Raw genomic sequence first — 27,735 nt, 5'->3', positions numbered from 1 at the left:
TAATTTATTACAAGTAAGAGGTTCATAATGTTTCTCTATCTTCTCTATGACAACAACTATATAAACAAACATTTATAAGACAGAGATAAATACAAAATTAAAAATGTATTGTTTTTCTTTTGTGGCTCATTCCCATGTATTGAATAAAACATGGTAATGAATAATGAACGATGTGTTAAATAATACAAATGTAATGCTCGGATATGTATTACATTGTTTAAAATGTTCAGTGTATCATTATAACAATCTATCGATAGTTTATGTGCATTACTAAGATAAAATGGCAGTGGCAATAAAAAAAAGCAGGTTTTTAACAACACAAAGACCGAGTTAAAGAGAGTGACAGAGAGTGAATGAACAATAGATCGGAATCGCATCGAGATTTTATACGATTTTTTTTTACTTGTTTTTTTTTTTTAATAAATAAACGAGTTTTAGTTGAAAACCGTAATCGGTATGGTATTCGAGAGAAACATAAGAACTATTGATGTAACAATATACTTAAACAATAATAATTTTTAAAATTGTATATTAGCTGTAAAAATAAAATACATATTCGGTTAATTATAGGTACTTTATAAACGAAATTTTGAAAATTAAATATATACTTTATTGAAAAATAGAAAAGAAAGTTTTATTTATTTGAAAACTTATGCCGCTAGTATATCAGATATGAAAATTGATTATTTTCTGCATGTCTACCAGAAATATTGCTTTTTCATATACGATATTTGGCATATACTTCGTCAAATAAGATCTAGGTGGTATTCCATGGTCATTGGGGATAGAGGCTGAATTTCTAAAGCTGCTGCATGATGCAGATGATGGAGTAATAGCCTGGATTACCGACATCTTCAACAAAATCTATGAATCTGGAAATATCTTCAAGTTGTCAAGAAAATCTGGAGCAAAGAAGTGCGAGGAATATCGGACCATCAGTCTGATGAGTCATATGCTAAAATTATTTCTTAAAATCATCTACAGAAAAATTTACAACAAATATAAACAGAAGAGCAGATATTCGAAAACCAGTTTGGTTTTATATATATAGTCAGAACCATAGAGGCACTTTTTGAAGATCAAGTCCTAATCTAGAGATGCAGAAACGTCAACTGCGATATTTAATTAATTATGAAAAAGCCTTTGATCGCGATCAACATCACAAGACGAAATCAATATCCTTGGATGATAAAGATATCAGATAAATCAGGCAGTGTATATAAGAATATCTCTTGAAACTGAAGTAAAGCACTTAAGATGCTAGGTAATTTTCTGGATACTCACAAAATCCACCACTCAAAATCAAAATGCTTAGGACAGCTCACATTATATAAAGGTGCTAAGAAGAAGAATTAAAAAAGATCTAGAAGTACACCATTAAAAAGAAAATTAGAACAACTGTGGCAGGTTTTGAGAAAAGTCGATACTCCCTACTGCAAGCAATAATACAAGTAAAGGAATTGGGTAAAAGAGAAGCCGGAAGAAGAACTTCATGGTTGCGGAACCTATGAACTTGGTTTAGATAAAGCTCAATAGAACTGTTACAAGAAAACTTATAACTGCCAATATGATTGCCAACAACCTAAACGGATAGGTACCTAAAGAAGAAGAAGAAGAAGAAGAAGAAAAAGAAGTATATAAGGATGTTATGAATGTTTTAACTTGTTAACATAATCTTATGTTCATATCCAGGCTTATCTATTTTTGTACGATTGTATAATATTGAATACTAAATTGAAATAACTTCTTGCCGACCTGAATTGCCCTTTTGCCCAATTATATTCGGCAACGTCAAAAATATTGGTCCATTGTGTTTCTGTGATATGCCACAGAAAAAATTGCCAGACCATAATTAAATCGTTATAAAAATTGCATGTTATTATAAGTTATGTAATTTAATGATAAACATATGCCCATATAGGGTTTTGTAAATATGAATGCAAAGGCCTAGCTTTATAATTCAAAAATAAAAAAAAGGTTCATATAGTGGGTAGAGTACATTTAATAAAAGAAGGCATTCACTGATTTTTTGTGCAAAATTTTCTCTTTAAGTAAAAAGACTTTATTTTAGGTACTTTTTAATTAAAAGAATCCTATCTTCTGTGGAAGTCCTGCAAAGACCATTGTTTCACAGATATTTTCATTTGTAAGATATTTTTTTCCAATTATGAGAAAAGTTTTCATTTTTTGATGTTTTGAGGGTAATAAGTTTTGCTTCTACCTAAAAGGTATTTAGATTTAATTTTTAAACATGTTTTAATGCGATAGGAAGTGCGGTATTTTAACATATGAAGCCTTCAGAGGTAAAGTGAATTAAGTGACGGCCATTTACAATGTTTTGTTTCATACATAATTTCCAAATGTATATTTTTTAAATCAATGTATATTTCAATACTTCAATTGCTACAGAAAACCAAGTTTTATTGAACACTGATCTTGCGATTTTATTGAAATCTTTATATGACATACCATTTTCGTCTACAAGATATAGTGAGAAATTATTATGATGGTATTCCTTTTACCAGAGGATCAGCAGATCCGGATAAAGGGATTAATTAACACAACTCTTTGAGAAAGCTAACCTACCTTGAATTGTCAAGAGACACCAAAGTCAATTAAATAAAATTAAGAAACAGAAGCATCAATGCTTATGGCAATAGGGAATTCAATTCTTAATGGCACGGTGGCCGGCAACTTAATTTGTATTTTTATTATTCTGGTTTTGAATATTATTCACCTTCTAATTCTAATCTTCTAGGTATCTTCTATGATGAAATATTGATATTTTATTCTGTTTAAAATTCTTACTTTTAAATTCAGTGCCGGTTAAATAATCGTTTTTTTTTATACAAAAGAAATACTTTTTAAGTGATTCTCATTTTTCAAATATAGTGACAGAGATAAGATATTAAATACAAAAATAATGTTATGTATTTACGAATATATTATTTCCATTTCAACTTGATTCCACACTTCAGTAAATGGCAAATGTACACACCGGACTTATCTCTGCTTGATGAGTTCTCACAGAAAGTAATACAATATATTTGCGAATCTGAAAATCGAATATTTATCCATGCATCAAAAATTAATCTGTTTCGTTTATGCGCATAAAACTAGAGATGATCTAAATAAAAACGTTCTAAAGTTCTATGCTGAGCTTTGGATAAATGACATGACGCTTAAACTTAAAGGGACCTAAGGAATCGCCGTTTATCAAGGGGTGAATAATGAATTTCGCTCCGCTTGATGAAGGAAAATACGAACGTAAAATTTTAGCCATACCATCCGAGTTTAATCTCTGTTATAAAGATATACGTGCTTACATTAAAGTGAATCATTTAATGCTTAACAGGGCAAGGCTGTGTGATACTTAAAATTATAGTTACTGCTTAGCCCATTTAATTTTATTGCAAAAAATCGGCTGCAATAAAGTTCCTTTATAAGTTTTTAATTAGCTTGAAATGCCTTCCAGATAAAATTAAGGTAAAATCAACAGCATTTCAATGCGGCAAATATTGGATAAATCCGGAAAATTGCGAGGCGTATCGGTTACCCTTTGAATTTCTGCGCTATTGCTGCCATTATTTTCCGAGAGCAATTGGGATCAATTAGCCGAAAAATTAAGGCCATTGAATCTGGGAATTTAAGGCCGTAAACGTTATTAACCGAAAGCCGAAATTATTATTGCGTTGCTGTCCTGATAACATTGAATGGGCACCGATAAAATTTTCATTGCAAATTGGAAAGTTCGTCCTTTCATCGGGCACATTTTCCAGAAGAAATGACATTGATGAGTACAGGCTGATTGCATTTTAGTAATTAAATTATGCGCAAAAAAAACAGTTTGGTTAAAATTTAAATAAATTTACAATAAAAAACTGTTTGAAAGAAGTTTTGATCAGCCAAGCATGGGCATTTTAGAGGTATGATCTCGAGCATGATTTGCTTATGGACATTCAACTTGAAAGTAGTTTTCTAAGCTTCAATCGCGAGTAAATAATTTAACTCTGACGTCAACGATCTTGAAAGACTTGTTGGAATATAGCTTTACTTGGCAATCGATGACATTAAAAACGGCATACTTGAAACAGTTTAAGAGCACAATGGTTAACAGAATCAAAAGCTTGAGATACGTCACAAAACATTGCTGTAAAGACTAAAACTCATACTATATATTTTACTACGGAAGAAAATGGGAAATGTCACCATTGTCCTGAAATCCAAACTGCGACCTACTAAAAATATTGTTAATTAATTATGAATTTAGCGACTTTAATGTGAAAAATAAAACGCAATTTCACTTTATAACGGTTCGGTTATTCAATGTGACATTCATCAGATAATTTTTGTCCTTTTTCACTAAAAACAAAAATTCTTTATTATCACCTGCGAGCGAATTTCAGATTTTATGTATATTATTTGAAATGTACACAAGTGTAGTTGGTCCCACTTTTTTTTACCCTTGTGTACAATATATGGAATTATTATGTATTTTTTATTATTATGTATGTATTTATTATCATCTGTGTTAGTTGCCATATTCTCGATCGCAGCACGATCTGTCTATTGATTACCAAGACCATTACTATTGATTTTTTTAGATTAATTTACTTGCTTATTTAAAATTAAATTAAAATTTAATGTATAAAATTTATTAAAACCTTATATAAGTCCTATAAACAGGAGAAAACTAGGAATATTATTAATGGCATAAAGGAAACGACCTAATTTTGCATCAGCTTTCCGAAAATCGTTGATAAGGTAGATAAGAGGTTTATCGGCCTAAAATCAAGGGACCGGTAAGCTGGTAAGCTTTCTAGTCTTGCAAACTGAAAAGATTTTAGCAGAAATAAGACATGTAGTGTAAAAATAGGGTCAATCCAAGAAGGTTTGAATAAAACTACTAGTATAGCAAAATTCTAACAGGTTTCAGTATCGATGAGCATTATTGTTACTTATTCTCGATTAAAATTATTCCCATTTGCATTTACTGCTGGGTATAGGAACCTTAGTTATAGATATTATAGATAAATTATTCAGTGTATGAATTAAACAGAAGAAAAGTATACAGCCTTGGCGAACACTTTTCAGAATCGTAAGTACCTCCGACAACTGTTTAACCTTTGCTGTTTGTTTTCAGTAAAAATTCGCTATAATTCTAATATTTCTATTGTCAATATTCTGTTTAGTGAATATTTTAATGGGCTTATAATTGGCTAACTTTGGGCAGAAATTATATAGTTGTTCGAGGATCAGAATATTCACTTGCGTTGGTTTTTTAGAAAGGGGTAATTACTGTTGAATATAAATACTCATAACATCATTGTCTAAGAGTTTAAGAAGTTCTACCGGTAGTTTGTCTGGGCCATTCGTTTTACCTCCCTTCGTTCGTTTAATTCTATAAAGAATTTTTTCCCGCCAAATTGGTGAGTCAGTTTCTTCTAAAAGATTGGTCGCCTAAAACTGGTTTAAACCCTAAAACTTGTCAAAGCGATAATTCTCACATAAATGTTTAATATAAAGGGCAATTTAAACTCTCGAAGTATAAGAGCTCGTGGCACTAAAAAGCAATTAAATAAAAAGTTGGAAAACGCTCAAGATGGGATACTTTGTTTTAATGATTATTACTTACCCTGTATAATTTTATTTGCATTTTCTTCCAGAGAAATTTAAAAAGTTTTTTACCCTGACGAGTCAAAAAACCATAAAATCGGTTTTATGTTAAATGTAACTTTTACGCCATTAATGTGCTTAAGAATTTTATTCTAATGCAATAGAAATACAAACTTGATTTATGTTAAACTGATGATTCTTGTAAGATTGCAGTTTTCTGCGTATTTCTATATGGTTTTTCATGGTTGAAGTTTTCATTAAAAGTATTTATGTGATTGACATGAATAGGAATACCGACTTATGAATCGTCCGCGTGTTGCTACAAGGAAGAAATTTATATATACATACATATACAATAAAAATTATACATACATATATACACACCAAGGTGAATTAAAAACGGTAACGGTGATATCTGGAAATCTCTGAAAAATCTGAACATCTGAAACCTTGATTTATTTTTTGAGACCTATTATGTCTATTTGATAAATATGCTTTAAAATAATTCTTTTTCTGAAATAAAGATATCGTAATTAGCAAGATTTTATGGTTAAGGGTATCGAAAGCTTTATTGAAGTCCAGTAAAGCCATACATGTAGGAAGAATAATTTCTGTAGTAATAAACAATAAGTAATATTTTCCGAATTCTGACTGACATTCGGATATTTTTTCCATTAACAATTGTTAGAGAATTCACTTTATTAACAATTTATATTAAGATACAAGGCGAAAGGTTTCTATTAATCTTCTAATTTCTATAGGTACCATATAGTACAAAATTTTACACTAATTGAAAATTTGTACTAAAATCGCTTTATGCGTGGCAGGAAGCCTCGCACCAGCACACAATTTTTTTTAATTTCAAATACTATAAATTATTTCTTAGTGATGCCGGTTCTCTGGTTTCTTATAGAATAAAGCTAAATTACTAATATAACACTAGGTGATAAATAGTTAAAACGATATTGGTAACTCCGCGAATATATCGGCTGTTTTTCGTCAATCAAGCAAGCGGGTACACCGCGCGACATCTCTGGAGATGCGTTGTCAAATCTTCCGGATTCAAGTCGTTCAATATTGGCGCGATTTTCAAATCGACATATATTGTAGTAAATAAATATAGTGCAAATAACTATCTGTAGTAGTCTTAAGTGATGAGCATGAAAACATTGAATGTGAAAATGCACAAATTGATTTAAATTTAGAAATAAGGAACAATAAATTTCCAATGAAGCAAATATATTTGAAAATTTTGTTTATATTGGCTTAAACTCAAACTAGCATTTGTAAGTAATATTCTTATACATTTTCTTCTGTTACTTTAGTTGATCAGACTTCAGAGCGAGTATCGCAACCTGTAAATTTCATTATTTCCAAATTTTTTATATGATTTTCTGATTTTTTTATTTTATTAATATATTTAGCTTCTCTTAGAATGTGCCTTTGGTTTTGCATGCCCTAGCAATATCTCGTATGTAAAAGTAGATTTTCAGAGTTAGGAAAAAGCTTTCGTAAGTAAAAGTAGGTCCATATATTACCACGGACTATCCCACGTCAACAGCAGCCAACCCTTTACAAACGATTTTTTGCAGCGTTTCCATCCCCGCCATACCCCCATTTTTAATGACTTGACGTTTCTAACTGTCTCCATATTTTATTTTGCAATTCCCTAGCGTTTTGGTATGCAAATACTTTAAATTAAATTGAGGAGGAATCATATATCTTCCTCAAACGACCGCCGGCCTGTTATCTGTTATATTTCAGCGCGTATAGCATTTACGGTTACGAATAAAAATGACTGAGTGGAAAATATCTTTTTGGCTAGGCGAGGATTACCATCATTTATAAAATTATTTGATAAAGTTTGTTTTTTTTTGTTTATAATAAATTAATAAGCTAGAAAACTAGTGAGAAAAATAAAGGAATCCTGTTGCATCAATGTGATCGATCCTCTTTTTTTTGTCAAATGAGACATTTCTTTAAATTCCAACCTTTCTCATTTGATTTTGCTCCTTTTCTATTAACCATACAACCTGATATTTGGATAAGGATAATCTCATTACATACTAGTTCATTCGGAGTTTTTTGCCTACTTTATTTCGCATTTACCAAGACATTTATTTATACATAACTGTCGGTACAATTTTGTATTACTGTACCCACGTTTCTCAGGATCTCAATGGTGGTTTTACGAAATTTACCAAATGCCTAAAACTCACCCTATCTCTACAATGGAAGTTTAGAAATACCACTTTATTTCTTAAAAATTCATTATTCGGTTTGACCTGGAATCACTATTTATCAAAGTTCTAACGTCACACTCTAATAATATATTCTATAACGAGTATTTCTCTATTTTTATGAATTCTTTTGTTTGAATAGTTTACCTTTTTCGCTCCGGATACCTTATTTCACGTTCTAAAGCATGTAGAAAACGCCTCGGTACAAAAGTGCATGTATTCAAATACTTCTTCACCTTTCAGTAACCTAAAGAATTTCCGATATAATGGTAAACTTGACGAGCAAACATCAGGCACTTAGAGGGATTTATTAGAGTTATTTATTGCTGATAGTTTCACAAAATGGTTCAAAGCCATTCATAAATTTGACTTTGCCTCTTAGTCAGATTTTACGACTACTCGTCTCACACCATCGTATAAAAAAATCTTAGCTCAGAACTATGTCTATTATTGATATTAATGTCTATTAAAAAATATCTTAACACTCTTAACAGAACATGAATAATTTTAGTGTAAAGAAAATCACAATAGTATTTTAGATCACCATTAACATGATGACCGCTTAAAATATTTCTAATTAAACCTGATCACCAACTGGTTTCTCTATGCACGAAAAATACGAGAGTCTACACAACCTTAACTCGGATTATCTACTCCACCTATTCCTAACATAGAAAATCCTCTGTTAGGATGGGTTGGGTTGTATTTCTGGTTGTACTCGTATCATCCTGCTCACTTTTTCAGGATATAGTCTGGAAGATGATTTATATCAAACAGTGACATAGTTTCAGACTACGTTTTGAAGCATAAGACTCAGAGTAGAGCAAAGCATGAATCCAAAAGTATTTTATCAAGAACTTTTCCTTTCGTTCCAGTTGTCTTTGAAATTTTTCTATCCCAAATAGAAAAAATTGATTTGACTTCTATATAAAAAACTCAGGAGCACTTCACTAAGAGAATCTTCATGACGACTCTCTAAAAGCCAGCAGGATAATCGAGGCATCATTGAATTTTACGAATTTTAATATACATGTCCAGAAACTAGTATCTTCAGTAGCTTATGGGAGGTTTAAACTGCAAGATGCAATGCTCTAATTACCATAGATCTTACACATTAAGGAAATATAACTGATTTAGACAACTGAACAAATGGGCCGATATATTGACGTCATCTAAATGAGCACTTCTTTTAACATTTAAATCTTGATAATCGGCAGTCTGATTCATTTCAAATAAACGTTCCAATGTATCGAATAAAATTAATCATTTGAGTAATTTTAAAATTTATCATATCCAGCCGCAAGATATGACGTAAAAATAATAAAATTCCTAAATGAGAAATTGCTATTAAACGTATATGAAAAAAGTACATCAAAGAAATATTTAATGAGATATACAGGATTATTTAATGATATGGAAAAAAAAGAAAAAGTCTTATAAGGAAAAATTGCTTTTAGAACATTTATTTAAGATTCGAGAATCTAATGGATTTTTCGCATTGAATCTCGCCTGATCGGGCTAATAATAATGGATCTGTTAAGTGGATTAGTAATAGGTTTCCGAGTTTGCCATTAAGAGAGATGATGGAATTCATTAGCTACCGGAGGAATTTAAAAAATATATTACGGAAAATTTAAAAACAATTATTGATTTTACGTTTTATTTTATTAATGAAAACTCACAGAATGCATCGCTTTTTGCATAAAGAAGTTCCATTTTCAAATCATCACTAAAAAAGTTTATTAAAAACGATGAAGGTTCGCGTCCGTTATAAAACAGTAGGAAAATGTTCTTACACTGTACCGGCAATCTATAAATTGCCACGAAAACTTTTTATCGACGTCGCGACGCCTTGGAAGCAAACGGGTATCGGACTGAATAACAATATAAGTTTAGCATTTGAAAGTTTGTCTATTTCCAGAAGGAATTGATTTTAATACGGTTGGGTGCCGAAGATTTCATGAATCCGAACAGCGTGAAATGTTTGGAAATTATATACAAATTGACTTTCTATGTATTGAATGATTTTTACATTGAGAGGATTTTAAGAATATCATCAGAAATATGCAGTTCAATATTAGTTTTAAAGGTCTCTAATATTTTCTAAACAGGGGTAACGAATTCTGCAAAGAGATTTCTCGATTCCCCAGGTATGCGATACAGAGCAGCGGCATAGTGGACTTGTATTCTCGGTCTCTTTTATGTCAATTTGGATCGAACTCTAGTTAGTAGAAAAAGGGTAAGAAAAACGCCATCGCTCTCTTATGAATTTAATTTGTTATAGCGAGCTTATACATTGATTTTCGCACCCTAGGTCCGAGTTAGCCAGACCTGTATAGAGAAATCGAGATACATGAAATTACGGCGCGCAAAGAGCCTTGTACAAGAGCTGCAAGGTAAATGCATTTGATTACAAATAAGTGTCTACAAATAATCTTTGCTGTTACTTTATTCTTCTTTTACTCTTTTTCATTAATTTCCCGTTCACCAAATAGAGGGAATAAAGAAATTATATGACGCTTCCAAAGCAGAAAAGTAAGCAGTCCGAAACCTGCAAAAACTGGGAATTTTAAAATTACTTTAGTAATTGTATGCTTGATATACCTCGTAGAATATTAAGATTTATACCTAATCCTTAAAACTCAATGCTAAAACGTATTAATGCAAATAAACTTATCAACTTTTCAAAAAAGTTTCAAATAAATTAATTAGTGTGGATGAATTGAAAAGTAAAAAAAAATTATACACAAAAAGATTAAACACGAGGGAAAGAATATGAAATTGAACGCATACCTAATGGAGATCCTGTAAATAATTCGTCTAACTTTATAGGAGATCCTTCTCCATAAGGCTAAACAAAAACCAGAATTTCCCTAAACGTTGTTATGAATATTTACTAGATTTATAAGCAAAAAGATTAATGACTACCATAGAGAAAATCCAAATTTATCTAAATCACGATCCTACTTTCTATTTGTCAGGCATCGAAGAGATGAAAGGAGAATTTTGGTATTTAGGGCTGAACAAGAAACATCCCTTACCAGGAGAGTGATAACTTGCGATGGAATCAGCTTATATAGTATTTCTTCAAGGCCAATGCAGAGGTTCTAAAGCAATTTGCTCATAACATACCTTCATATCCCTATACTGCAATGACAGTTTCTTCAAAAATTTTTTATAAATCATGCGTTCATATGATCCTTCTTATAATAAATGCGTCACGATTACTTAGATCAGAAGCATGCCTTAAGTGTATATTTAAAAAACTAAGTGCTATTTCAAAGCCCTAGAACTGTCAAAATATTATTTAATTACCTTTACCTTCAACACTTTAACTAAAAAAATCGAATATCCAATATTACAGGCAATTAACAATGTGTGTGTGTTCGTTTATTACATAATGTACTATAATAAGTAATTACCGCAGGAAATGTAGGTGCCTCGCTCTATAATATACATACTTGGAAATAACTTTAATTATGTACCTTGCGTAAAGGGAAAACTTGGAGCTAAATATACCCTCGTCTTATTTTGAAGGCGTAAAGACAGTTATTTTGGGCTATTTACGATCTCTCATAGCGTCTAAGAAGCATTCTCTTTAATTAAATGCCTACTTGGTTTAAATTAATATTGTTATCATTATGTTGTTGTTTAAAATTACAATATTACTTAAAAGGATTTGATAAATAAAAGCAAATACGAGTAGTTCACAAATTTAATACTTAGTTCCTAAATATTCAGGAATGTTTGTAGCAATTTAATTGAGACAGCAAACTAAAGGATTTATTGTACAAATTTCTATTAAGCTCTAAATGTAAAATGGTTCAACGGTAATTCACAGTGGAAACTCGATGTACGCTAAAGCATCGAAATTCCCATTTGACGATGTCGAAATAGTAAACAGGAACAAATACAGTCGTGGGACTTGATGGTAAATTGAATTATCAGAAGCAAAGGATTAACAAAAATTCAAAAAAATTGGCATTAGCTGTAACATTCATTCGTTCACTTCATGTTTTTCTTTGTATTTCATTACTTTTAATTTACAAGAACTTACCTAGTAGTCTTATGAAATCAGCATTTATAATGGTCAATTTTTTTTCATAAAAATCACTCATTTCCTTCAGCACTTAATTTCATTGTTTCTCTTTTTTTTCTTGATGCTAGAAAAATTTAAGTTATCTCTACTTCGTAATGTCTATCTGAATATCATGTCTTGTCTAAATGACTTTATGTTTTATGTCAATGATTATTGACATAAATTATATTGTTTCAGCCTATTAAGAGATATGGCAAAATGACAGATGACGAGAGGTTAGTCAGGTCAGATCGAATTACTTAACATTGAATTAAGCTCGTTTTTACAGGAAATTTAGATTTTTCCAGACTATTAAATTATCTTATTTTTTTTCATAATAAATATATCAATTAATGTTCCTTTCCTAAGAAGTCATTTGATTGTTCTGAAGGCACTGGGTAATAATTTTATATAATTAATAATAATGATAATTAAAAATTAATAACTATTTTAAAATGTAGTTTGACTTATCCACATCAACACCCCCAAGTTGTTTAGGAAAGAGCTGATCCAGGAGTTTTAGTACCAAATACCTAGCAAATGCTGACGGATTGACTTGTAATTGATTCCAAAGGGTTGCAGATAGGCCAAAATTGTAATGTAAGTTGGAAGGATATTCCTATTCTTCCTGAATATAGGGCTCTCCAATTTACTTTCAAGTCTCTCTGTCCTGTGGTATCTATAACCAGTTTCTATAAGTAATTTTCTCCACGTCATCTCTTCTGAGGTCTGCCTACGCTTCTTTTTGTTTGTCTCGGTCTCCATCTTGTTGGTATTGATGCCTATCTAGCTGTGTCACTTCTTGCTATATGCCTTGCCCATTGCCGTTTAATTTTAGCTATACTTTTCACTACATCTGAATCTTCGTTCCTCCTCTTATTTCTTAATTTGGTATTTTGTTTTTTACTGATGCCCAATATCGCTCTTTCTATGTCCCTCTGATAAACTCTTTAGCAGTTCTTTCAGTGATAGTCATGGTATCCAGTCAGTAAATTGTCACTGGTAAGATATAGATACCATACTACCTTTTTCCCAAGTATATATCCAATCTTCTCAAATGCAGCCCAAGTAAGTTCAATTCTTTAATAATTTCTATTGTGATTTTCTTTTCTTATTCTGACCTTATGTCCCAGTATGTATGTTATATGTGCTCGCTGACTTTTTCCATTTTTTCGTTCGAACACTTAGGCATCGTTAAATTTTTCGTCGTTCATTTCTAGTCCTATTTGACACGATACATTTTTTAGTTGTTTCAAATAGTTTGTATCTAATCTACATCGCTACTAATGAGCACATTATCATAAGCAAGGAACACTAGTGGGCCTTAATTTTTAATCGCCTTTCGACCATCTTTTTTGCTCATATCCTGCCAAAACAACCTTATATCCCAGTGCAGGAATCTTTAGTGATGGTGATTATCTATATTGTTGCTAAAGCATTGCTACTTTATTAAAATTTTAATTAAAATCTCCCATGAAAAACTTATCCTGTGACATTGTTTGAGAACTCGCGTTCTTAATCGATGTGTATTATATTACTTAAACACTAATTATTTAGAAACACTAAATGAAAAATTTATTTCTAATCTTAATCTAATTCAATTATAAATCTTACTAAATGTGAAAATGGTGAGCTCCTATAAGTCAAATATAAATAACCTTTAGGTTCCATCCATTTAGGCTAGTGTAGGCTTCTGTGAAGAATCCTCAAATACAAACAAAGCCCTTGAGGGAGTATTCTTCAAGCTGACGTATTCGTCATGTTAAAGTACAGAAAGGAATTCTTGAATTAGGAAGGCCCCGAACCTAAATCCCAACCCGCATATAAAATGTGCAGATTGGGATAAAATGTGTCCCATTGCTTAAGAGTCTGCTCGATAGCAGGACTCTGTAAAAATGGACAGGTCTCACATTAGAGTGACTACTCTTTTAACTTAAAACTGGTATTCAGATGAGATATCCACAATACGAACAATCCAGAAAGTCACTGGAGTTGGGGGAAGGAGGAAATGGTATAACGCAATCTTTAGAGTTTAGCCAGCGATATTAAACTTCTCAGACTAAAACACCTCATTGGCCATTCAGGTTATTGGCCTCAGATGGCTTGTGTGCATTAGGAACGTAAAACGCGTTTTAATTTTCTCAAACATTAATAGTCGGAATACCAGGATCATAGGAAACCTGCAACAATGAGTCACAGGGAATTAATAGGTAACGGAGCAGCTGCATTCCTTAAAAAATAGACGAAGTGCGAAAAAATCACGCAAAAAATAGCAAGCGTATAATCTTTCTGTAAGAAAAACATTAGTTTAATGCTTAGGTTAAGAATGCTAATGCTTAACTTTGCTATATGGTTTGGAAAGTGATAAAAAAAAGAGAAATGGACTAACAAAATCGCGAACATAGAACATTTTGCATTGAACACTTTGCATTGGCAAATTAAAAAGGATGAAGGGAATCATCAATACGTTGATGAAGAGAGAGTTGGATTGTGGATGAGTAATTTAGATGAAACAGTAGGAGAGCAAAATATTCGTTAATTAAAATCATAAAGAGAAGATGTAAAGGAGATCAATAAAAATGATGTGAGTGTGAGTGTAAGCAAAAGGAAATGGCTCAAATCCTTGGCTCGAAAAATGTATATCAACTCACATTAGCCAGAAATAAAAATAAAAATGCTGTGGTGATTTTAAAACTCCAATGAAAAGTAAAATTTGAAGTAGCAACGTCTGTCTATCCAGGTAAAATAGGCGTAAGTGACGCTTGAGTCCACTAGTTTTCAAAAATGTAGATTTTTATCCTAATGGAGGGCTGCGAGATATATCTATACTGCTGAGTTGAGACCAAATTAAAAAAGTACAAAAAAACTTTACACGTATAGCGTGTACACACATCAGAGCTCAAATTATGAATTACGAATTGTAGAGAATTTTATGTAAGAGAATGAAGAAAAATGAGAATAGAATACTAAAAATTGTAATACAATAGAAGTGATAATGCACTCTAGTTTTTAAGAAAATTCCAAAAATATTGTATTTTTAGATCCAGTTGGAAAAATTATCGAAGAAACTTAGATTACTTGAATCAGTACATAAAACCATCCCAATAATTCGCATGTTTATTAGATTTACCAAAGCTTTCGATACAATTTCATAAAATAGAAGGTTCAATAATCCCTGGAATTTTTAGCCAAACCTCTACACTACAGAATTGAATAACGATAAATATTTTTATTAAAATCATTTTATTTTTTAAATAAATGAATAAATTTAATTTAATAAACCAATCGAATAATATTGCAACACATTAAATTTATTTTTTTGCCACGCTAATTCCAATTAATATATAATAAACTGAGCCATAGTCATTTAAAATATAAGGATTCGAATTGTCCATTAATTCAAACTGGAAAACGATAGGTAGGTACGTTGTTTTCCGCTCCAATTATAATCGCTTAAACATATTTCCGAATTAAGCCGGCTGGAGAGAATTAACCAATCCGAACGTTTTATAGTCGACGATCTACTGTACTAAAATGGGGTTTTCCGATATGCTACTGTTCGGTTTTGCTGACAATGTGCGGCACCTTTTTTTAGGTCTTTTTTAATCTATTTAACAATACGTTATTTGAAAGATACGTCGTTTTAAAAGTGTTTTTTTTATGCAATATTATTGCGATTACGGAGGTATATATTTTTTTTTAACTCAGTTAATTAATTTACATACTGAGAAACTCTGGAGTTACTATGGAGTAACCGTACAAGAGGATTTAAAATACACGTCCATATATCTAGAACAGGGTTGGGACAACATCGGGATTTTCCAAAATAGTAAACGCAGAAGAAACAGATTCAGATAGAAATGTGGATCAGAACAGACTCTCTAAAGCACTGACATCAAAGATAGATAAAAAGTCCTCACTAAAACTGATTTACTCCAATATCCACTACTTTAGTAGAGTAATACTGATAATTTGTTCGCAAACATCGTCAGTCAATATCTTTACCCAGAATTGGAAAAAAATTAGCAAGGCAAAGGGGAGTCACATATGAAGTGAGACTTTTTTATATTAGTGGCTCACAGGATTAAGTCTGACAATACATGAATTGAAAATGTTAAAAAATTGTCCGGATCTTAAAGTGAAAAATTGTTCACAGAAACCTAAGATAATCGAACTTCCTATAAAGATAAGAAAAATATAGTTAGAAGCTAGAATAAAAAGCAAAATCCTTATTTGAAGATAGAGGAATACCGTCTGCTGAACTTTAAGATATAATGAAGGATAAATGATGGCTTCGTTGAATCTTACAATTATAAAAAAAAAGCAGAATAGATATGTCTATTTAAGAAAGAGAAATTTAATAAATACTTTGACTATTGAGACGATGCGATAATTCTAAATGACGATAAAAATTATGCTAAAACTGCAGCAACCATTTTTAATGAAGAAACCAAAGAGTGGTAAGAATATAAGCCTCACGATAACGAATTTTTTACCACATTCATAAAACAAGACCTAGCTATGCCTTCTTGGGTTACTTACCTACCTAGTGTTAAAGTAAGAATCTATAAAACATTAACATTAGTCTACTGTAGATTTGAGTTAAAACATTTTGAGCAGTATAGGCTGAGTAAAACTTGGCAAACCATTAATCTTTTGGGCATTAAAAATTCATAACGTTTTTCTTTACAATAGGCGCTGATCAAACCTCTCAATATAATATATCAAGAAAATCAGACTTGTGACAAAGCTTTAGAACATAGTCAGTATTTGGATTAAAATACATCTTGTTTTGAGAAATAGCGTCTTTTGATCTGTAAGATATATAAAGATTAGTTACTTGTGGATTGCTCATCGAATGGGGTATCTAGATGTAATAGTTCTCATCAATACTCGCGAGTCCTCAAATTATTTAATGCAGGAAAGACCTCTGAAGAATCAAGTTCATGATATCATTCCTGACTATAACAATAAATTGAAAAAAAAGCAAAGGTTCTAAAAATTCTGGAATACATAAACTACAGTAAATAGATAATAAAAAAGAAGATTTTATGGATGAAGCTCTATAAGGGCCTGGATAATGCCCCCAGATTAGACTAAATTTAATTATCACAATCTATGAAATCAAACTATTCGAGGTTTGGAAGCAATTAACCACTAGAAGTAATAAAGGAATTATGAAGTGCTTCGAATATTTTAGATGCTATTAACTTGGTGTCTCTCTGGTAGTTTTAATTGAAATAGAACTTGTCAGTTTTAATCTGCATCTCTCTTATCATCCTAATAGTATTTTCTTGGATTTCGTATTTTATTGATGGATTATACGCATAAATGAGGACGCGGTAGGAATTTTATTTTATTTTAATATTTAAATATTTTTCCTTTTTTATTGATTGAGTTTTTTTAATTTCAAAGGTAATGAATAGACTCTTGATCGCCTGATTAAAAAATTAAGTCTCAACTAACGTCAAGCACAAAAGTTGTTTGTGCTTTGTTAAGTTTGGTTATATGTAACTCAAAAGTAGTAAATATGTACTTCATTCTATGTAAAAAGAGCTATAAGAATATTATTTTAACTTTCTAAAAATGGAAGGATAACGGAGATACGAGAGTCTTAAAATACAACATTTTTAAAATTTTCCTCTATCTTAAAAACTAAAACGACTAAAAATATAAATTTTGCTATTACGAAAACCGCATCTCGTTAACGTCCTGTATATAGGACACCCTGTATATAGATATAATTGACTAAATTTATAAATTTTTGTGTAAATACTTTATTGCATGCTAACATAAATATAATAATTTAAATTTGAAAAAACATGTTTTATTAATATGTTATATCAGGAATAATCTCTATAAATCATTTAATCTGTCCGTAATTCCATATTTTACTCCGTTTGGCAGACTAGTTTTCTACTTATTTGCTATTCGGGACCGAATAAATTCAGTTCCGGATGCAGGGCGTGCCTTTCGGAAAATCGTATTAAAATATTGCCTCGTAAATTCGAATAAATTTATATAAAATGAAATGCAAATATTAGTTTTTAAATAGTAGTTGTACGTTTTCATTCGTACCCACTGCAGCCATGTATAAAAATATAAAAACATTTATATACATACTAAATATATGATTTTATATTCAATTTTTTATGCATATTTAATAGATGGGCATATCAGTGAACTGTTTATTTTTTTCCAATAAATAATTCTTTTCACTTTTAAATAGTAAGTTTAAAATTATGTTTTTATTATAAAATTACCCATCCGAAAATTAAAATTGATGAAGCACGTTCATTCTGCAATATGGGCCTTTTTAAAATATAAAATGTAAAAAAATGGCATGCCAAGTAGAATTTTAAATAGGAATGAGTCTTCCATGTAGTTTTTTTGTGTTTAATGTTTTTTCGAATAATATTTTTAACTATTTATCTTTAATCAAAAAAGCTACTAAAATAAATATGAAAAAAATTAATACTCATGTCATGTAATATTTTAAGTACCATTTGTTAAGTATATATTAATATAGATTTTGGTTTTACAGAATATATTTTCCTCCCAGACCTAGAAGACCTTGACTGCTAATCGAGTCTCGATCATACTATCCTTCCTTATTCAAATTAAAACAATCTCTAAATTATATATAAATATACAGGTTGGGGTAACCATGACTACGCATAGAGAGTTTTAAAGACACAATATGCTAAACAATACGCATTTCGTGCGCTCTACTACACGCCTGCTTCGTCATTCTTTTTCAGTACGATGTACCATGTCAAAATTTTTACTATACCTACTATGATAAAAGTAGACAAATTGCAAAAACTATTTAATCAGATCGGAGATTTAGATCAATCAACGAGAGGAAGCGGTGTTGCCCTTGTTTTGGATAATTCTCCAACCTGTATTTGTTACTTTACTTACTATAATATTCATGTATACCTTGATTTAAGAAATCGTTTTCATTATATTATCTATATTCATTACACCTTTTAAAGTAGTAAGGAGTTTTGCGTAATTAGGAAAATCTCGTAATAGATTATTTTATTTTTTTATATTTTAAATTTATATATTTTTTTTGATCGACAAGAATGGATTATGTCAAACTTCTGAAATGAAATATCGTTAATAAGCAATAGAAAACCACAAGTAAATCCTTAAGTAAACGGGGGAATGATAGCGCTTTACCGATTCCCTTATTTATCACTTGCATGCATATCACCCAGGATCTATCAGTGTGTCTTGATAATAATACATTCCCGCCAATTACCTCTGGTTCAAATACGGTTAATTAGTAGAATATAAGAAACGATATCGTTTTTAACTTGTGAAATTAATAAATTAATTTCTACACTTAAGACCCAAGTTGTTCAGACCTGTATACACCTTATAATGAAAAAATATTTATGAAGCTGCTCCTTGGTAGAAAAAGTACAAAACTGGAGCTGCCATAATAAGACCTTTAAAAAAAAGAAAAAAAAACCATAATGCGATACATTCGTGATATGTTACGATACATCTGTGATAGTATTGCAATTAGTGTTTATTGCGTGTCAATTGTACATTTTTAAAGAACGACGTGTTCGAACGGAAAAGGAAATAAGCTTTTAAGGAAATCAAAGTCGCACCGACAAAAAACGAGGGGGCACTTTCCGCACGTGGAATAATTAATGAGGTCTAGATCCCTTTATTTACAACGTCATATCACGTAATCGCTTTTAGCTGAAATTAAGCAAGGCCGTTCCAGGTCGTTAAGGAAATTAATACTAGGTCGCCCTTATTCAGGTCTCCAAAGGGGTTGAAATGGTTTGGCCATCATATATCGGCTATTTTCTTTATTAAAAATTATTTTTCGTTTTAGTTGAAGCGAAAGGTGAAAGTAACTAATAATTACAAGGCAGCATTAACCTAAATAAAAGCAAGCCAGTACCATTAATTTGCCATGTTAAGTAAACCGACTTTTAAGAACGAATTTATTAATTTATCAAGGTGTGAGGTATTTGGTACATTATTTTCGATATTTAGAGGTCTGTGTCATGTTGATATTGTTTTTCCTATTTATAACAAAAGGATAGGTCGCGGCAGAAAAAATAGGGATGATACTTGCCTGTTGTTATGTAACATTTTCCGTGCTAACCTTCTTTTTTTTTAATTAAATTTACTTCAAAATCCGTTGTATTAGAGCTGAGTACGCAAATTAAAATATTTAATTTTATCATTACAGCTAAAAGACGTAATTATTATACACATTGTCGTATTTGAAAACAGGGAATCACCCTACTTAAAAGGGCTTTTTAATACGCATGATATCATACTATATTTCAAAATACTTCACCAATGACTTTCAAAAATCCTTGACTTTTGCTGCAGTTTAGCTACGCACTGAGCTTCCAAATAGTAAAACATTTATCTATGTCGTTAGTTATCTTTAAATTGTATTTTTTATAATAATATTACCCCTACATCAAGCCTTAGTGTAATGTCTTCGATCACCGGTCTAAAATTATATTTCGATTTCACTTTAAACCATGGCGCCATCCAACAGTCATACTTTAATATATGAATTAAGGTATCTGAAGCGAAAAAGGTAAAAAACGAAATAAAACTAGATTGTTAATTACAGAAAAAACTCTAGTCTATAACATGTTGCACTAATTTTCAAATCAATAATAATTATACAAATAAAATTTTCAATAAATTTATTTCGTTTATTTTCAAAATGTATATTACCGACAATTTATTAATGAAAGTTTATTTATTCTGCTTTGCGAACTTTTTGGCAATATTCGTGTTTCATACGAGAAAAGGTCATTTTCCGGTTATTTACAGACCGGAATTAATAAGGTCATTATAGCAGAAACTGACAGGCATTTATGCTATTATCCTGAATTGTTTATTCTATTTATAAACCTTTTAATTTATTACTTTATATAGGACTTTTTTCACCTATTTATTGTAAAAATGTGGATTTTTTTAAATTTCGCTAACGACTAAAAACCAATAAGAAACTAATAAAAACCATGCATATCTTTCTAAAAAATTAAACGTCACAATCATTTTATAGCTGTAAAAAATCTCACTAAATTAATATGATAAGAGCGATTCATTGCATACCACAAAATAAGTGATGAAATTAACTTTGAAATAGTTAGAAATTTATCACGAAAGTTGTCAAGTTCCCAACTTATTATAGCGATAAAAAAAGCAGAAAATTAAGACCTGGGTGTCACTTTTGATAAGAATTTGAGAAGGTTTTCAAGTTGCTGGATTTTTTTGTTAGAAATTATAATAATTTTTCAGTTGAGGCAACCAGACTCGCGTTTACTATTCCCTGGTCAGATCAGTCTTAAAATACTGTTCTGTGGTAATGTCCCCCTATCACCAAATTCATATTAACACTCTTAAAAAGGTTTAACATACATTTTTAAGACATTGTGGTTATAGATCTCATATTCCGTTGGTTGATCATGACTACAGTTTTATTGAGAAACATCTGATACTGATGATGCTTGCCAGTCATGGGGAGGTCTGTGGTGATATTGATTGTACCTTTCTTTTTTAAGTTGTATATCATTTAATATTTTATATTAAAGGCTTAGATATCATGCCTCGTTCAATGCCCCTTTACATAGAATATTCTTGGCCTATCAGGTAGCCAACAGATCGTTTGTTTAAGAAATAGCGCAATGAATTAAGAACCAAGCAGAACCATAGTGGATTAAAAGAGTCTCTTTAAAAAAATCCTCTTTGTATTGCTATTTTATCAGTGATGATATCACCTGTATTCTCTTTTAAAAGGTGCACCCTTTGGACATGGATTGGAAGTTGGATCAAAGTTTGGTCTATTTTATAAATTTCTACATCGGCGTCTAGCCTGGGCTATTATTATTAATATTATTATTATTAATATTATATCTGCATTTTTAAATAAGCCAGTTTCTATTTTTACCTTTTATGTTTATGTAGCAATGAAGCTAAATGAAATGAATTGAAATATATATTTGAAATTTTCGTGCTCATAAACGATACATGTCTGTTTAAGGAAATAAAGCGACAAAATATATTTTTAAGCAAAAATGTAACACATAATAATATAACATTTAACTCGTAGTTTATTTCAGATGTTTTACATTATCGTAATTCGATAAATGGACGGAAAATGCAAATGGACTGAGTGAAAAAACGATTTCTTTGACCTTTACGGTATTATTACCAAATTATTTGCGAGAAATAATTACGTGTAATTTAATTTAATTTGAGTTTCATAATCTCTGTATAAAGCCTAATACGAATCAGAGAAATTCCAAATATATCTTATCTTTTGAAATCCAAGTGTTAATTTCCTTCCACCCTTCGCACAAAATTATTAATAATTCGAAAATCTTTCGAATTTACTCGTAAATGTACGCTTCTCGTTCACATTTCAAATCCTTTAGGAACACATCCCTCCATGCCATGGAAACATTTGAGTGTAAGTCATTCGAAACAATTATATTACTAACCGTCGACGTCTGGATTGGGGGAGAAGCCAATTTCCTTATTTTTAGTAGGGAGAAGCAGGCACGGTAAAACGAACAAAAAAACGTCTTTGTTGAAATTTTTCTGCTTTTTCCCTTATTCACATTATTTTTTTTCGTGGTTCAAAGCGAGGAAAACGTAGGTCTATTTGTCTGTTTTTTAGGACTAACGAACTTAATTGGCCTTTTGTGCATTGACGCGAACTTAGCCATTCATTTAACTTAATTCATTATTACGGCTAGGGTTCAGCTTTTTGCTCTTTGAATTCCTAATTATCTGAAAAAATTTTTTTATGTAGCTAGCTTATTTTAGATACCTTGAATTTCTTTATTAATATGATTTTATAACTGGCGGTTAATGCAGGAGCAATAAATTCAGTCACAAAAGCAATTAAATGATTACCAAATTATTTATACTAGTTGTGATTAGTTGTCATACAAATTTACTAGTTGATGCCTTATAATTTGCACTCTTTTGATAATTCATTATTATTATCTAGTAAGACACATTATGAATGGTTGTGGCTTGCTTACTTCCGCTATTAAAATTATTGATTCAAACATTACAATAAAATATATTGCTGTTCGCTGACCCTTACAGTTTGATCTACAATGAAGTAAAAACCATTGTTTACACACTAATATCTTTACTAATAGAGCATCTCAAATATCAGTATCTCTGAATTAGAGGCAAAAAGTGTATAAATATAACAATCTCATAAAGAAAATAATACATGATACTAATCGAAAAAAATACTTCTTTATTTGCTTCGATTTTTTTTGGAAAGGCAGAACTCATTATTAGCAATATTTACTGAGGAAGATGAATAGTGTGCTGGAGGTCAAGATTTGACTTGGAAGAAAGACTTCAAAACTTTTTGAACGGATTGATCTCTGGCACCCAACATTTTCAACTTTTCCTATTAACTATCATCTTCTCAAACGACCAAGTATGTGAGGATATTAGTTTTACTTCAGCCTCTTTGGATGTGCGTTCCAAGTTTCAGGATAACAACTAAAATTTCAAAAATTTTCAACTGACCAGCATAGCAATACTATATCAGATGTGGGAACTGCACCAACCAATACTCACTAACAAAAATCAATTCTTATAGTTACACAAAAAAGAATCAAATCGATTCAATTGCTTTTGTCATTTGAGGATTACCCGCAAGATATTCGTCTAATAGAAAAGTGGTTCTCGGGCTATGAAGTAACTTCTATTAGAGGAGTGCACAACATAATCCCTCTACCTCTGTGACAGAAGTCATTGCAAAGGTGTGCACAATTTTGTGAAAGATGACATTGGAATTGTGAAAGAGATGTTAGACTTAGAGATGCTAGATGTTAAAATTAAAGACAGCAATGTGAAAATTTAAGATGACTGTCATTCAGGACATTAGATCATATCTAATATTATTTGTTGTATACATCGTACTTTTAAAATTATGCCCTATAAAATTATTTTTTATAGCACTTTGAGATAATGTTAAATAGAGCCGGATTTGACATTTGATATACTCAAGGTCCATCATTCTAATATGAAGTGCGTCAAGACCTGTTCTCTGTACTAGCTAAATGTGCTCTAGCGCATTGCGAATGTCTGGACCAATAGATAAGGCTTTCTACAAAAAGGACTGACAAGTTTAAGATCTGCCTCGGTCTAACCCCAGATTCGGACAAGCACTCAAGATAACTAGAGGGAGAGACTGGTAGAAAGATTTTTTACCTTAGAGGTGTCACATCAAAAGAAAACCTTTAGGGACGTTTGGGACGCTGTGTATTCTCTAAAGGAATAGTTGCTTATCGAGAGTCTGAGAAGCCTGGATTTGGACTAGAGGATGACTCTCGTTCTCTAACGGACTCTGGTTAACGATCATAATATCTGCGAATATCCCAGCTGTTCTTGGACGTTCGGGAATGATCTCGTCCACGTTAGTATGATAGTCATATCGAATAATGTTTTTACTGTACAATAACTTGATATTTTTTTAACATTCATTCAGATTCAGCCGATTCTTTATTAACCATTGGTGCAATTCCTGTAAATTCCTTTACACATTTTAACTCTTTCACTGAATTTAGTTATGATAATCTATGATTTTGGGGTAATTTTTTTAGCTACAGAAGTTTTTTATGAATTTCAAGCATTCTAAGCACTTTTTCATTATTAATCCAATAATTTGATACTATTTTTTGGTTTTCATGAATTTATTCTCATTTTTTTCTTCAGTTTTCTGATAGTGGGTAAATTTTTTACTTATTCCAGGGATTCGAGATAATTTTTTAATGTTTAACCCGTTGCGAGCAAGGAGCGGGAACACCGGGCCACATCTAAGGAATAATAGTCTAGCTATATAATAACTATTGTGATGACTCTTAAAGAGGGTGTTTCAAAGTCAGAGATTGAGTCATTTATTTTAACTGGTTGTAGAACTTTTGAAAAGGAGTTGATATACCAAAACTTACCCATATAAAAGTTGCATAATAAACACATTTTTGTTATTCTAGGGGGATGCCGTGTAAATTGTTACCGTTTTTGTTTACTTCTCTTATTAAAATTTGTATTATTTTATGGTTTTCAGTACGAATCTTTGATTTGATCAGTTGTATCAGTCTTCTAATAGTACGTATTTCATTTGTCCCATTAGTTAGTGCGGTAAAATGGCGTATGTTTACCTATGGAGAATTCCAACAAAATGCAGCTGCAGCATGCAGCTTGCATGCAGAAAGGCTTCGTTGAAGAAATCATCCAAGGCCTCACGTATATTTGTAAATTGAATTATTGGACTTCGTGACAAAGAAAAACGAGGAATCTGACATGTTATAATGACAAAATATGTTAGAAATGGTCTTAACTTAAGTTGAAATTTCTCGTAGTAAAGTATCGAAGACAATACGACAAGAACAGTATTATCATTATCATTATCAACGGATACAAGCGTTACAACCTGAAGATGATGATGGCTTCTAAAAAAGTTGGGCAGAAATAAAGATTTTACGAAATTAATATTATGTACAAACAAGGCCACATTTACACGAGATGTGGCGCAAAATGTCTGCAACAATCATGTTTGGGCAGTAGAAAATTTGCACGCTGTAAAAAGATCTAATTTTCAACATAGATTTTCATTAAATATATGGGCTTGGGTGATAAATGCCAAATGAACATAATCTGCCACTGCTCTAAATGTGAGATAGAATATGTGGTTCTTACGTAATGGAACTCCACCAGATTTTAGATGAGAAGTTAAAGAACATCTAAATAATGTGTTCCCGAATAGATGGATAAGGCGCAATAGACATATTTCTAGGCCTCTTCACTCTACAGACTTCACACCTTCCGATTTTTAGTGTGGGGCTATTTGAAAGAGTTGGTGTATAATAATGAAGCAGTAAATACTCCGTAAGACCTTCACGAGCGCACTGAAAATTTTTGTGATTTAATTCGTGGACATCAAGATTTTATTTTTGAAGCTTGTTGTGGATTCGCCAAGTAAGATTGTGTATTAATCGAGCAAATTTAAACAATTTTTGGGAAAACGGTCGAAACGGTGAAAAAGTCTGGTAAAGTAGCATGGTCTTTTAATGGTAATCATCCGGATAAAAGGGTAAATTATCCTTGTGTAATTGATTTGATGAGGAAGCTTTAAGAAACAGGGTCAGTACGAAACAGAAAAATGAAGTTTAGCATCCAGTATGAAATGAAGTGATAGAAATTAAAGTGTTAATTGAAAGTGAAAAATTGTTACTTCATATTCTGGCGTGTCTAAAAGTACCATTCACAACATTTTAAAATTAAACAAATCCCATGCTTACAAAATCAAACTCGTGCATGAGCTAAGTGAAGATTGTTTTGATCGTCGTGTACAGTTTTGTGAGTATTTTAGTAATAGGATCAATCGTGAGAAAAAATTGCTGTACAATATCTGTTTTTTGGACGAATGGTCCTTTTATTTACAAGGTGAAGTCAATGCCGACACAACTGTCGATACTGGAGCGACACTAATCGTAATTTATTTCGAGAAACACATACGCAGCGACCTCAAAAACTTAATGTATGGGCTGGTACCCTGGAAGATCATATTGTTGGATCTTTTTTTATTAATACAAATCTTAATACTGAACATAACTTGGAACTTCTGCAGAATATATAATGCTTCTGCCGTTCATCATTTTTTGAACGACGTATTTCCTGGACGATGGATTGGCCGGAGAGGTACCGTGGAATGGCCTGCTGGATCTCCCGATCTTACTACTTTAGTTTTTTTTGCGGTCATCTTCAAACCAAAGTATTTGCCACAAAGTCTTGAAAATCTTCGAGATACGAATGTTAGTTAATAACGCCCTAAATGTTCGCTAAAGTGCGCAGACGTTTTGAACAATAATTGTGTTTTTGTATGGAGGCCAACGGATATCATTTTCAACATTTAATAAAATAGGTGTTCGATTTGATACTTTTTATTTTATTTTTTTCATTTAAAATCAGTTTTATTTTTTATTCACATTTATTCATATTTTTTGAGAGCGAATTGATAAAATAAGAGAGCCCTACTCTTATGTAGCGAATAAAATCATCTTTATCTCAAGGTACTTCTCGACCCCTATTCCCATTTTAAATAAATGGGATGACGTCAGAGAAACGAAATTTCTGTCAATAAATGTCTCCCTCAATATAAAATTTTGACGTGTTTGGGACAGGTTGGACTCTTTCATCTCAGACATCTTGTATAGTTCGTAAGACAAACAATTTTGCAAGGTAAAACATTTAGATGAGTTGAATTATTAGGTTTTTGAGGCTAAACTTATGCATATAATCATCCAAAAGTTCAAAGGCTGTCATATATGGCTACTGCCCCGACAAAAAGGCAAAGAGGTTTTTTCTTATATTATGAATTACCCAGTATATTATTTAACACTCAGTGTATCTGATCAGTAGGAATTTGAATGCCAATATTTATAAAATAATTTTTCGGAAAATAATATACGTAGGTATACGTTATAATTTGAAAATACTCGGAAAAATTTAAATTTTCTTTTACAACTTTTTTCCGACGTTTCGATAAAGCGATAAAAAACTAACCCTTAAATAAAATTTAAACAGCAATAAATGCTTCAAGTTTCCTCGTGAATTATCGGCCATCAAATTACCCCACTAGCGTCTTAACATCAATCCTATTTAATAGGTACTTGTCTGACCATCTTAAGGTATTTGAACATTAATAAGCACACACTAAACCAGTATACCTGAATCCGGTATTGCCCCACTATACGCTTCTTTCTA

General features: G+C 31.3%; 1 protein-coding gene across 1 annotated transcript in view; it reads right to left on the bottom strand.

The window, feature by feature from the left end:
- The window catches only part of LOC126737796 (proteoglycan Cow), a 101,633-nt gene that overhangs the window by 73,481 nt on the left and 417 nt on the right, over positions 1 to 27,735 (bottom strand). The window lies entirely within an intron of this gene.

Source organism: Anthonomus grandis, chromosome 6 (genome assembly GCF_022605725.1).
Source record: "Anthonomus grandis grandis chromosome 6, icAntGran1.3, whole genome shotgun sequence".
NCBI lineage: Eukaryota > Metazoa > Arthropoda > Insecta > Coleoptera > Curculionidae > Anthonomus > Anthonomus grandis.
This window is presented reverse-complemented; position numbering and strand designations above follow the sequence as displayed.